Here is a 13,988-nt window from a genome sequence, read left to right as displayed (position 1 = left end):
GTTGTCCCTATGAAGGGAAGAAGTCTGGTGAAGAATATTTATCTTTTGCCCAAGTGACTCTTCTGTTAAGTCTTAATATGAGACCACTTAAATGGTCTCTCCAGGCATCAAAGGAAAGGGTTCAGCCAAACCCACTACAACAGGGGTGGGAATAATTTTTGCAGGGGGGCTACTTCACAAATGTTGGTAGTCGTCACAGGCTGCCCCCTGAAGGGTCAGGGCCTTGGGTGGAAAGGGACTGTTCCCTTTAGGTGCAGTGAGCCCCTGGTGAGGTGGGAGGAGACTTCATGTGCTCCTCCCCCCATTCCTAGGCCTTGATTGGCTGGGGGAGCACACAAAGTATCTCGCCACCCCCCTACCCTTCCAGGGGCACGTGGCACCTAGGGGGAACCACAAGCTGTTTTGAACAGTTGGCAGTTCCCTCTGGTGCTGTGCACCCGGGGGAGGGGGGGCGGGGGGGCGGGGTAGAAATGGGAGGGAGAAGGAGAGGGGTCTTGACACACTCCCCTGTTTTCAGGTCTCGATTGACCGGGGTGGGCAGGTAGGGAAGACAGGGTGGATGCAGACCCAATCAAATGTCTTACAGGGCCAGATCCAGCCCTCTTATTTTGCCCATCCCTGCACTACAAGCTGTGAGAAGCCTCTGTGTCTCAATGTTGTTTTCATGTTCTTTTCTAGAGCACCTAATGCTCTGAGTTAACCAGTCCCATTGTATTCCCACGGTGACAGCCCCACATAGAGTAATTATATGAAGTGACCACCAAGGTTCAGTCAAGTGCCTAGTCTTTGCTGATAGCATTTCACTGAATAAAGGATAATAGAAGACATGTGTGTTCTCATACATCCTTCTTTTAGTACTTGATTAAACACAAGTTGTATTATTTTTAAGTTCAAAATTAAATTTAAACTGGTGTAAACCCCTCTTAAATGATTATTAGTGCTTAGTTTAAATATGTTTTCCTAACTTCAGTCTTAAACTGAAAATAGTCTACATGATCACCTTCAATAGTTCAACTAAATTGGTTTTGAAATAACTCCTTAGTTCAGGAGTGGGGAACTTTTTTTTTGGGGGGGGGGGGGGGGGGGGGGGGTTGGTAGTCACTGACTTACCAAAAAACAGCAGCATACAAGTGAGAACTCCAAAACAAACATAATAAAAACCTTACTGAACTGCCCCCGTGTGAGAAGGTGTGTGTGGGGGAACCTTCACAGATATGGTTCCCAACTGAGAAGCAGAAATAGACACTCTTCACTCCCCTTGAGCTCCAGCCCCATGGGGTATCAGGGAGTGGCCTGGGGAGGAAGCACTGAGGCTCAGCTTCACCCCAGAGTTAATAGATTTTGTGAGGCCTTCCAGGCTCTAGGGTGGGGCCAAAAATAAAAGATTCAGGTTCAGTGTGTTTGAGCGGTCTGCTGGGGGTCAGGGTCTGGGCAGGACCTAGAGTGCAGGAGCAAGCTGAGGGTGAGGGTTTTGGTGGGAGGGGACAAGGGACTTTCACAGCTCTTGTGGGAGGAGGTGTGTGCACAGGTGGCTCCACACCCCCCTGCGCCTGCTGGCACCACACCCACCATTCCCATTGGCCGTTATTCATGGCTAATGGGTGCGACAGGCATGGATCTTGCAAGCGAGTGCAGAGACAGTTTCCCTTGACTGCGCACAGAGCCATTGCCCTCGGCCAGTCTAGCAGAGCCCATGGCTTGCTTTGGTCCAGGCCACACAAATGTGGGCTCCCTGCTGCAGGAGCCAGGGACCCCAAAGCCTTGTGGGCCAAATCAAGGCCAATAACAGGCCTTAGTTTCCCCATCCCTGTCTTAGTTGAGCCAATGCAGTTTATATACGTAGTAAAGTCTTTACCCTAATGAAGCAACTCTTGAATAGCAATATAGAGTAAAACTCCAGTGGTCCGGCACCCCTGATGGTCCGGCACGATCAGGAACCTGGAAGTGCTCCGGGCAGCCGGACCATTGGAGCTGCTCTGCCCCCGGCTTCCCCGATTCAGCCACTGCTGAAACTGACCAGCAGCTGAATCGGGGAAGCTGGGGGCAGAGCAGCTGGAGTGCTGCCAGTAGGTCCCGTAGCGCTGCCCCTTGGTGCTGCAGGACCAACCCGGCAGCACCCCAGCTGCTCTGTCCCAGGCGTCCCAATTCAGCTGCTGCTGAAACTGACCAACAGTGGCTGAATCGGGGATGCCTGGGGCAGAGCTGGTCTGTCGGAAGGGGGGGCTATAAGGGGTGTGGGGTGGCATCCCCCCACACCACCCTAGACCCCTCGTAGCCCCCTCCTTCCGATAATCCGGCACCTTTAGGATCCAGGGGGTGCCGGATTATCAAATATGCCGGACTGTCGGAAGTTTACTGTAACTGTAGAAGCTTTCATAATTTCCCATTACCCAAGTAAATGGACATGAACATCATAATGTAACATTCACATGTTGAACCTGAAAGTTTACATAAAGCCACCATTTCCAAAAACTTATTGTTACCCTTAAATGTTTAAATTTTTGCTAGTTTTGGGAGGTTGAGGCTGGGTACTCAAATGGCCTGGAAAGCCAGGAATCCTGGAATAAGCACAGAAAGGAACAGAGAACCAAATGCTGGTGGGCTCATGGGTGGGTGTCCTGGAAGCGATCCCTTGGGAGAGGGACATGGAAAATTGCAGTCTTAAAGTTTTTGTTGTAGAAATTCAACTGGGTTTGATCATTGGGGTTTAAGGATTACTGCATGAATAAGTCCTGCCCATAAATGGATCTTCGACTTGAACAGAGAGTGTGTGCACGTGCGCTCTTGGCTACACCAAAGGGAAACTAATAGGCACACATTAAGCTGCAGAGGGCACCCTGGGTGGCCATCTTATTATAGTATTTTCTAAGGATGTAGTCAATGACCCAATAAGCTGAAGTTTATTAAGTAGTTGAAAAGACTACTCCCTTTTCTCTCTGCTGCCTCTGTATCTGAGGCAGCAAGAAGGGGGGGAGGGCAGGGGAGAGAGGGACAGGAGCCAGTGCTGGGGGGAGCTGGCTTGCAAACTGGTTCCCAGAAGCACCATCTCTGCTGTGCTGCCTGCCCCCCTCCCCCCTTTGCTGCGGAGGGGTAGGGGAGGCTACCACAAAGCAGCCTTTGCCCACGGCAGGACTAGGCGGACGGGGCAGAGGCTGCTCCAGCAGCAGCCGCTGTTCGCAGCAGCCCAAGCTGGCTGCGGACAGACGGCTGGATCTGGTGTAAACTGGGACTGAGCAAGTCTGGCTCCATCTGGGAGCTACTCCCATTGTGCCTCTGCAGTTTAAATATAGTAGGAGCCAGGCTGCCTGCATGCCCAACTCCTACTACATTAAAACTGCAGAGCCACAGCGGGGGTAACTCCTGGACCAGCGCAAACCAGGACACAACACCTTCCCTTATTGACTAATCATGTAGTCGATTAGTCAGTTACCCATCTCTTAACATTCTTAATGTGTTCCTCAGGTCAGCTGTTGAAGCCTATGGGTTATCTGCCAACACATTGAAATTACAAACTTTTATCTTAACTAAGACTTTTAATATCTTAGTTGCTATGTGGTAAGAAATCTCTCTCTTCCTTGTGAAGACAAGACTCTACAAGTATGTCTTCTCTAGGTTTAACTGATGTAGAATGTCTGGACAGTATTCAAATACAAGTTGCTCCAAGAGAAGCCAAGTATGAGGAGTGCCAAGACTCTGGAATCCGGGGACAAACACTTGTACAATCATGTTTGTCTCAATAAATTCTAGTAGAGAGAAGTCTTCAGTGGTTTGTTCATTGAGCTTTTATAATGAAATAATCACTTAATTTGTGAAGTCTAAACTAGCTGAGCACAGGTACAATAATAACAGCTCTTAAAATTGTTACATTAGTTTTTCATGTTGTAATACTTAAACTGGAGTCTTAACCATACTACCTGTAGTTTGCCAAATCCTATTTTAGGAGAAAACACTTTCTCCCTTAAGAATTATTTTTGTGTATAGGTTTGATCTCTATGTTCAGGGCTACTATGGTCTCGCATCCCTATGTGTATATTTAGAGCATTCACCAGGTAAAGACTGTCTTTTCCCTCCCAGAGCTTCTGGTATGAGCAAAGCTCAGCAAGGGGGAAAAGGGAGAGGCAGGGTATCTGTGTAACTCTGAGGTTGGGGATCAGAAGCAGAGCCCCACAGCTGTTGGAGGGGGGCCATGAGAGCAGCTTAGCTGCTGCAGGGCTCAGTGCACTCCCATGGGGCTGCACTCCTGTAACTCTGCAGTCACCCTACCTCTTTCCCCCAAGTGCCCACCTTCCCAGTTGATCATTGGGGGGGGCACACTCAGTGGCACCAGGGAACCAGCATTGATAGAACAGAGAGCGAGGGGTGGAGGAACTGGCATGGGATGCTCTGAAGAGGAGGAAGGATGGCTGCAGAGGGCTGGGTGTGCTCCAGGCTGCAGTCCCAGTACCAGCTGAGGGATTGTTCTCATGATGCCTGACAGCAGGGCTCCTCAGCCACCTTGCTTCTTCTCCTGAGTGCCACGTCCAGGCCCTGTTTGGTCAGTGCCAGCCCTTCTGCTGCTGCTGAAGTGGAGCTGGACACCTAGTGGCATCAGAGGGCTAGCATTAACTTCCCTTGGTCTGGCAAATGTCCCTGGTTCTGGACTTGACGGTCCCAAAGATGCCTGTCCAGGGAAGTACAGTGTAAATACTGGTTTAAAACACTTCTAGGCAGTTAATTGTGGATTTTGGTACAGCATTGTCCTCACAAATTAACTTTATATTTGGAAGAGTTACTTTTTCACAACCAAGCTGTGTACCTATTTTTGTAAGTAGCATCTTCCTTCCAACATGAGTTTTCAGTAGGCTTCTGATAGTAGAAATAATTGTTGGATAATGTGCAGTTGAATATCAGTCTTTTTTTTAAAAGAGAATTTAAGTGATATTTGAAATGTTCTATACTGTATTAAAACCTATGCTTAATAGCAAACTGTAGTGAATTACTTGTATTTTTTTCTTCCAAGTTTGGCCTAGCACTTATGGTAGTTGAGTTATATTGGATTGTACTAGTTGACTTTTTTCCTGTATTTGTCTAGGAGTATCTGCTTATTCCTCTTAATAGAAGGCTGGCTTTTCTGGAAACATGAGGATGAACTGATTTGTGAGATTATAGTGGGTGACTTATTTGTGGTGCCATAACTAAGCTTTCAGTTGAGCAAACTTATTCTCTTAATTTAATGTCATTAGATACAAATGTCTTAAATTATTCCTTTCTGTTGTACTGGTAATTTTAAAGAACTCCTAGTTATTTTGAGTTTAATGCTCTCCAGTGAAGAACAAACAAGACTCGCCTTTCTCTTCATCTTACTTTGTAGGAGTAAGGTTGCAAGGAATAGTTACTCCAACCTTCAAGCAGATTCTTCAGTCAAAGCTAGTCACATGAATCTTAAGTGGAGCTGAACTTATAGATTACACAAACCCCTGCATTAAAAAGAGTTTGCCAAGTCAGCATTCTAGTTAATAAATGCTAGAATTAAGGTCACCTTTACAACCTTAATTTCTCCCTTTGTGTACAAGTTATCCTAGTATGGTGGTGTAATTAAAAAGAATGAGTGAACAAAAAACCCAAATTTCATTGTGTTGCCATATTGACATACAGAAGGTCATCAGAAGGGTTAAAACCTTTAACTTATTGCACAGACCTCCCGAGTAACTGATAGCCGTAGTTAATTATCTATGAATTAGCAGCACTACTGGGGAATGGGATGCTTTGCCAGCAGATTTTATAGATACTTGCTGAGAGTGAAGGAATGATGAGACTCATCAGGGTTCCATTTCAAACTCTCAAGTGGATTGCTCATCGCCTGTTTCCCCATTCCTTCCAACCAGTATCTGTTTCTTACTTACACTTGGCTCCTCATGCCTGTCCCATTTTCCTCACATAGCTAGTTCATTCCTTAAGCTTCTCAACCTACTCCCATAGCCCAACAAGTTCAACTACCTATCTGTCTCCTTGTCCAGTCTGTTTCAAGTCTCTCTCAATTTCCTGTCCCTTGTTTTTCTATGCAGTTGACTTTTATATCCAGAGAGGTTTACGAATATTAAGATTCCATTTTCCTAGCATTAAAAAAAGCAATCTGAAAACCAAAACATGCACTAGAGGGGATGGTGCATGTATTCTCTCTGCCATTGTGTTTCATAGCTATTTTGCTGATCAGAGGGGAGACTGCAGAGACTCAAGATACATGGGTTCAGTTCCAGGTTCTGGACAAAAGTGTACTCTAGAACCTTCTTCCTGTGTTCCCCGCCCAGCCCGTTACTTCGCTTCTGTTCAGTCCCCCTCACTTCTGCATTTGCGGGCTATGTCTACAGTGGAAAGATTTAGCGACAAAAGTACTGTTGACATTCTATGTTGGTCAAAGTTGCCAATTCATGTTTTGACTGCCGCATTGTCGTTGTATCAACGGAGGAGCTAACAATGTGGGTAGGCATTCCACAGTGCCTGGGGTCTCCTTTGGAATGTGAAAAACATCCCATTAGCCACCTCTCTGCTTCTCAGCCTTCCTGGAGTTCTGGCTTTCTTTTATGCTATTTGAAACTGACAGTGCATGCTCCTGCATCATGGATCCCAGACTTTTCTCCTGTGCTGTGTTCAGTGCGCTCAGAACATTGCAGCAGAGCTATTTGTTAACATTGTGTTGGAGGAAGAAGACTCAGATGTGCAGGCCTGATGACCCCGGGGAGGGGGGGTCCACGGCACAGGCCTTGTTACCCAAGAGTCCAACAAAGAGGCTGGAGTTCCTGCTGCCACTGCTGCTACTAAGGCAGTGGTGATGGCTGGAGCCTTGGCCCCCTTCAAATCACCTCCAGAACACTGCTCTGCATGGATCTGAGGGCTGGTGCGGATGTGCATGCTGTGGTCCAAGCAGCTGTGAGGGCTGCCAGCCCTGCCCCTTCTGCCCCTGATACTTCCCTTCCACAGCTGACGCCAGACTCCATGCGGCGCTGACGCTTTGAAATGCACGAGGAGCCTGATGCTGGGTTCCTCTCAGCATTTCAAAGAGGCAGTGCAGCATGGAGCCCGGTGTCAGTGGGGGAGTCCCCAGCTGATCCTGGGCTTTGGCACTTTTACCTTTGAAATGTAGCAACAGCTCTTGGGCTTCAAAGGTGGAGGCGCCCTATTGATTAATGGAATAGTTGATGCAAAAATGTATCTACTATTCAATGAGTCAGTTACCCAATACTTACCATCCTTAGACTGCTTCCCTGCCCCATCCCACTGCTCATCCTGAGTGAGGCATTCCTGTGAAACTAAGGGATATTACAGGCTTCCACACAGGCCAGAGCAATTGGTATGGGTTGTCACATAAAATACACTCATGGAAACATGAATCACTTTTGTCTTCATTGATCTTTCAATCAGTCACACACATAAGGTGAATGATTGGTGGTAAGGGATTTAAGAGCTACTGGAAAACTTCACAATTGTGTAAAGTCAAGCAGTCAAAGTTGCAGCTGCTATGATACAGAGTGGAGTATGCTAGGAAAAAGAATAATTACCAGTGTGTGAAAATGAGTGTGTGGGTGTAGCGGGGAAGGTTGCTTTGAAAAGAATTCTGCATGTGCTGACGGAGGCTTTTGGTTCTGTTTGCTCTGCATCTTGTTTAGACGCTTCAGAATCTTAGTTTGGTATTCTATGAGCTTTAGCATGAGCTCAGTGGCTTCTGTTCTAGCTTTCATCTCTTTGACCTGCCTTTCCTCCCTTTTCTCAATTCGGAGCTTTGAATGTTCCAAGCATCCTTGATTAGGTCCTCTCTGGTCAAAGGTTTTTTCCCTTAGTTGATGGACTCTGTTAGCGGGGGAGCGTGCCTGACATCTCAAGGTCTTGTCTGGAAAAGTAACCATTAACAATAGTTACTGTACAGTTTCTGATAAAGGCTGTAACATTTTACTAACCTGCATGTCTCCGAACAAAACTGGCCTCTTCTCTTGTTGCCCTAGAGGCAAATGCAGATCTCTCCAGAAACTGACCATGGTGAGTTTGAAAGGTGGGGGGCCGGGCGAAGGAGGTTTGGGCATGCGGTCCCAACAATGTACAGTCTGTGCTTGTGCAGCAGGTGTGCATAGAAACAGTTTGTAATAATCCATCCTTAAACATCTGCACAAGACTAAAAGTGTAGGCTCGTGTCCTCTACGATGTAAGCAACTAGTTGCTTCCCCACCCCTTGCTGCCTTTCTGATGCAGCAAGGGGTGGGGGAGCAGGAGCTGGTGCCGGGCGAGCTGGCTTACAAGCTAGTTCACTCAGCACCATGTCCATGGGGGGCAGGAGAGTAACAGGGACCAGGCACAAGCTGGGAATCAGCTGATTCCTGGCTTGCACCCAGCTCCAAAAGCAGAAACTCTGCTTATTAATTGTATTGAGAGCCTGCCAGCTCTTAATACATTTACAAATCAGAAGCAAAGTTTGGGGTGGGGGGGGAGACCCAGCACGAGCTGGGCCAGCTGATTCCCGGCTTGTACTGGGTCTCCTTGCTGTGCTATAGCCTTTTAAATGTATTAAGAGCCTGTGGGTTATGATGAGCTGTTGAATGATGAGGATGATAAAACTCCCAAGATCAACACAAAGCTCATAGAGCTGAAGAGCATGAGAAGTAGTACAGATTGAACCTCTGTGGTCCAGGACTCTCTGGGCTGGCAACATTCATGGTCTGGCAGGATACTGCTGTGCCATAGAGCCCCAGCCACAGAGGCTGCCAGTGGTTGGGAGCTCAGACAGTGTGGAAGGCCAGTGAGCCTGGTCTGCAGCTGGAGTAGTGATGGGGTGTGGGGGAGCCACTACCAACCATAGTGGGGTGGCAGCTGGGAGTGGAACCCCACCAGCAGCCATGGGCACTCTGGAGGAGCCCAACGCCTGACCTCCTCTGGTCCAGCAAACTCCCTCCTTGGTGACCGCTCAAGCTCTAAGGATAATGGAGCAGTGAGGTCCAACCTGTAGTCAAAGCTAGCAGTGCCTTTGGATCAGATACCAACAGCCCTGGAACCAGTTCCTTCATTTAACAAGTTTTTCCTCAGATTGGAGCATCAAGAGAACAGTGACTACCTGCACACCTTACTCCTCATCAGTTACAGATGCAGGCAGCAGAAAATTAAACAGTACAAAAAACGCTTCTGAAACTGTTCTTTTCCATATTGTAGCTGCTTACTATGACTGCTTTGTCACTCGCTAGCAGAGTTAGTGTATGTCTGCTTTTAATAAATGTACGTTCTTACAAATACCGTGGTAGGACCAAAATCTTAATTTTGTTTGCCACACTACTTATTCAATTCCTTCACAATTATCAAAACTCCCTATCATCCAAATAAAATTCATGTCCCATTCTTGCTATTTGGATAAATGAGAGCACACTGGATAACTTAACACCTATTCACCAACATTGTACCCACTTACCCAGTCTTTTTAAAACAGAACTGAATTCCAAAACAAATCTAATGGAACCAGTCAGTTTTCATTTTGTCTGTTTTAAAAATCGTATGTTCATTAAATAAGCTTGTTGGGATATATCTTTTAACTATACTTGCTATGAGAGCTCCCTTTTTCTAATTTCAAACAGAAAAACTAGATAAAACTGACTGCTGATGGATGAAATAAAAAGCAAGAAAATAGTGACTAAAAACCCAAATTTTAGCAGCAGCACTAACGTAGTGTTGCTGAAATCAATTCAATTTCAGTAATTCTCATTTACATGAATTAACAGAATTACCCACCTGTTTTCATCCTACATAATCTCGTGCACAAACAGGTATAATTGTGTTGGCTGCCAAAAATGTATTTACTGTCACAGCCAAACTTGTTTACCAAGTAAATTACAATTTGCTAGTCTGACCTCTTTAATGTTTGGAAAGGGTTGAGGAATAGGCATTTTGCAGCCCTGTAAAACAGTCCAAAATTTGGGCTCAAGTTAGTCTTTGGGAAAAAGAGATACTCACTCTCACTCTCTTTCTCAAAACATGGTCAGTAAAGACTTCAGAATTTAGAGAATTCAGCAGCCAGGTATTCCATCTATACAGAGCATGCTCCAGTCCTGCAAACTCCTAACTATGTCCTGACTATAAAAGCCTGATTCCCATAGAGCAGGTGTAGCCAACCCGTGGCTTACGAGCCACAGGCAGTTCTTCCCCCCTGTCAGTGCGGCTCGAGAAGCCGTCCCCGTTTCCTGGCTCCCCTGTGCTCACCGGGGCAGGGGAGCTGTCTGGATCCAAAATGGCGGCTGCGGACAAAAGCCTGCTGAGTCAAAGTTGTTGGATCCAAAGCTTGCTGAGGCCAAAAAGCCTTCTTAAAGGGCCAGTTTTTTCTCTTTTTTTTTTTTTTTTTTTTTTTTTTTTTGCCCTGGCTCTTCGCACTGCATCTTGGCTCTTTGTCCCGAATGCGTTGGCCACTCCTGCCATAGGACAATGGAGCATATTCTGTGAAGACTGAAGGACCTTCCCTGCAATGGCTGTACTAGATTCGCTTCTGGGGTCGAGCACCACAGTGAACACTGGGCTTCCTGCACTCTGTGTATCTCCAGCTGGCACCTAGGTAGATTGAAGAAAGCAGCCTGATTTTTGGGCTTGCCTACACTGGCAAGTTTTGCTGCCAAAAAACCCTTGTTGGCAACAAAAAGATGAAGAACTTTCACATTGAAACATGATAAAAGTAGTAAAAGACTCCCAGTTTTGGTGACAAACCTTCCATCTCCTTTGTCTCTTCCCCTCCCTTTATTGTCAACGATCATTCAGTCTCTACTACATTAGAGTGTTTGGAGGAGGGGAGTTTGAGTTCATTGGGCATTATGGGAAATATCCTAGAGTTCAATTAGCCACTCTGGACAGAGCTTTGAACTCCTGTGCTCTGCAGCCACGTAATCAGAAATGCAACTCTCTGCTCTGCAAGCCCTGGGAACTTTAAAATCCATTTCCTGCTGGCTAGCTCATCGTGTAGTATTTCCCATGGTATCTTCTCAGAGAAACAGGGGTGGCTATTGCTCAAGATGCTCTCCTGCTTAGAGTACCCCTGAGTTTTTGGATCTTAGTGTGTGGGGTGAAGAATCATCACAATTACAAATGCAAGTGACCAGTAAGAACTGAAACACATACAGTCACATTTCTCAAGCCCTTTGTACTATGGGGTATTGTCAAGACACCCTGCAATGCAGAGATAAAATAAAGGAACTCTGGCAGGCATGCCAGAATGTGAAGGAGGCAAACAGTCAGTCTGGTGCTACATCCACGATATGCTTTTTTATAAAAAACTTGATCAATCCTGGATGAGAACCCCACATGCACAGCCAACGACCCTGTGGATACTTCCCATAGCACAGAGTTAGCAGAAATAGGACTTGATCAAGAACTTTTGCTTCTGAGTTAAGAGATGGAAGTGGATGAGGAAGATGGGCTTACCATGGGGTCAACCAGTGTGGCAGGCAACCAGGAATTGTTCTCAAGTCCTAAAGCTTATGAGGAGTCTCAGCAATTGGACATGCAGCATGAAGAAAGGGAATAAATACAGAATAAGCTGCTGTATTGCAATGGGCTAGGGGTGGAGCAGACAGTGCAAGGCAACTGGAGGCTCTATATTTGTCATCTAGCTAAGCCCTGCCTGGGTCTGACATTAAATATCAAGGGCATTAAATATACAGAGTTATCAATAGAATCTTGCTGGGAGATGGTGTCAAAACTTTGCCTAATGTACTTTGATGGCGATTCCACAGCAGGGCTATCCCCACCACCATGGTACAATACTTTCCCAAACCATCCCTCAATCTGTGTTGCTGGAACCGAAGTGGCACACAGATGGGCTGCATAGGCAGTGGGATACCCCTGCACTCACATCCAGAAGTAGAGCCTGAGTTTGCCTGTTAACCAATCAGCAGGTTATCTCTGCCAGAGTAATGGTAGCCTGTGGAGGAATTATAACATTCCATGATTCATAGGTTGGAGTTTTGACCTTGTCTTAGTAGGCAAAAATAAACAATAACCACCATCTGCTGAAGTGAGCTGATGAGAATCATTGTTTATGAAGAGAATATCATGCTGAGGGAGGTTTAATGTCGAGAAACCCATTTGGACAGTTGCTACCACTTGAAAAACATTTATTCCACTCCAACTTTGTGCCATTCTCCCAAGCATTATTTTGTGAAGTGTGGAACATAGGAAATATCTGCATCTGAAGCATTCGGGGGACACTAGGACTTGCTGATCACAAGCAGGTTTAGACAGTGCAGTCTTGTGGCATGTCTACAACAAAGTAAGTTTGTCCTTTTTGAAACCAGGAGTGAACTCAGACCAACATGTAAGTGTCTTCTGGAAGCATTTTTTCAGAATGTCTGTTTTGCTCTTCTCGTAGATGTGGTCAGCCTGCAGACCTTCTTTAACTGCATTAGTTCACACGTGCACTTTCTAAATGGGGTAACGTTTGTCTTGCTGTGCAAACATCACAGCCTCCTTACAGCATGCTGCTTATTGAAATGACTTGGTCATTCCTCGTTGCCACCATCTATAATTTTATGAGAATGCATAGCTTTTCTGTTAACTATATTAATGAAAGCACTTACATGTGGACCTATTTTGAACAAAGTGCCTCATCTTTGCCCTTCATTTTCTTGCATTGACTGGGACCATCATGGAGACTCATACATTCTAAACTTCTGTGCAATAGTGTATACTGTGGCATTACTGATGCAGAACTTCTGGGCAGTCCACTCCCTTTGGACGAGGCACTTTAGTATTCTTTTCTGCTCATTATTGAGTACTAACTCTTTTTTTTGTGTTTTGTCAATATTAAGGCTTTCTTTGAATCCATGTATTTAACTTTGGGGGGGCGGGAGGGAAAGGGTTTGGGTTGGTTGGTTTGCTCTTCCTGCTAATGATCAGCAGTTATGGAACAGGCACTTTTAACAAGTGCTGTTAAGGTGCTAATTGGAACATAATGTGCCTGAGGAACAAGGAAGGGATTTGAGATAACGAGATGGTTTGGATAATAGGGTTTTGGATATATGGGTGTACGCTGTATGTGAAGATGCTGGCAACAAAAGCTTATTATTTTTATCCTCTTGTGGAGCCCACAAGCTAAGCGTTCCTTCTGTGTTTGTGCCTCAACAGACTTGTTTAGTTCAGAGTAAAAGTCTGATTTGTAACTTGTGAAACTCAACTCGGGACAATAGGATTGCATGGGTATAACTTGAGAATCTTCTGGCCTGAATTTTTTTAAACTAGGAATAAGTGAAACAGCACAAATTGATATTCATGTCCCACAAGCACTTAAGGTTGATGGTTGACAGAAGGCTAACTGAGCAGACTTGATCTGGAGTCAGACAATGATAGAACCTTTCAATACCACTTCTGCATTCTCATTCTTCAAAGTAGATCCATGCTTCAGTATGTGGGTTTTTTTTAGTTGAATTCAAACTAAATTGGTGATAAATCATATCGTACCAACCAAATACCAGTTAAACAAGCTTTTATCGTTTTACAAAAAATGCACGAGTTTGCGTACCACAGGACAAGATTTTCTTACCTTCTGTTCTGTGAAAAAAGAACATGATCCTTTAGTGGTAGAAATTTTCTTCTAGAAAGTTCTCAAGAATAAAACTGGAGGGGAGGGGGCAACGTAACAACTTGACTACCTTGCAAAGGAGGAAAAGTGGATTTATGACACTAATATTCAAAACCAGTTGGTCACGTTAGTTTTATTTATGGCTGTGGTGGGGAACCTTAAGCCCAGGGGCCAGATGTAGTCCCTGGTTTGCCTAGATCTAGTCCTTGGGGCTCAGAGCTCCTCCCCCTCAGCTTTGAGGAAACCTGCGCTTGCACTCCAGCCCCCACTGTGCCGCCCCTCCCCCCACCTCACTGATTTTTGTGGGTTAGTGGCCTGCAACCCAAAAAAGGTTCTCCACCCCAGATTTAAGGGGATGAAGGATAGGTGCAAAGATCATGTTTCTCTTTTTAAAGGCCTTTCATTAGTCCAACTTCTG

General features: G+C 45.7%; 1 protein-coding gene across 6 annotated transcripts in view; it reads left to right on the top strand.

The window, feature by feature from the left end:
* Window positions 1-13,988, top strand: part of NCOA3 (nuclear receptor coactivator 3) — a 182,331-nt gene that overhangs the window by 18,406 nt on the left and 149,937 nt on the right. The window lies entirely within an intron of this gene.

Source organism: Pelodiscus sinensis, chromosome 18, assembly GCF_049634645.1.
Source record: "Pelodiscus sinensis isolate JC-2024 chromosome 18, ASM4963464v1, whole genome shotgun sequence".
Lineage (NCBI taxonomy): Eukaryota > Metazoa > Chordata > Testudines > Trionychidae > Pelodiscus > Pelodiscus sinensis.
Note: the sequence above shows the minus strand (reverse complement) of the source record. Positions and strands in the feature narration are given on the sequence as shown.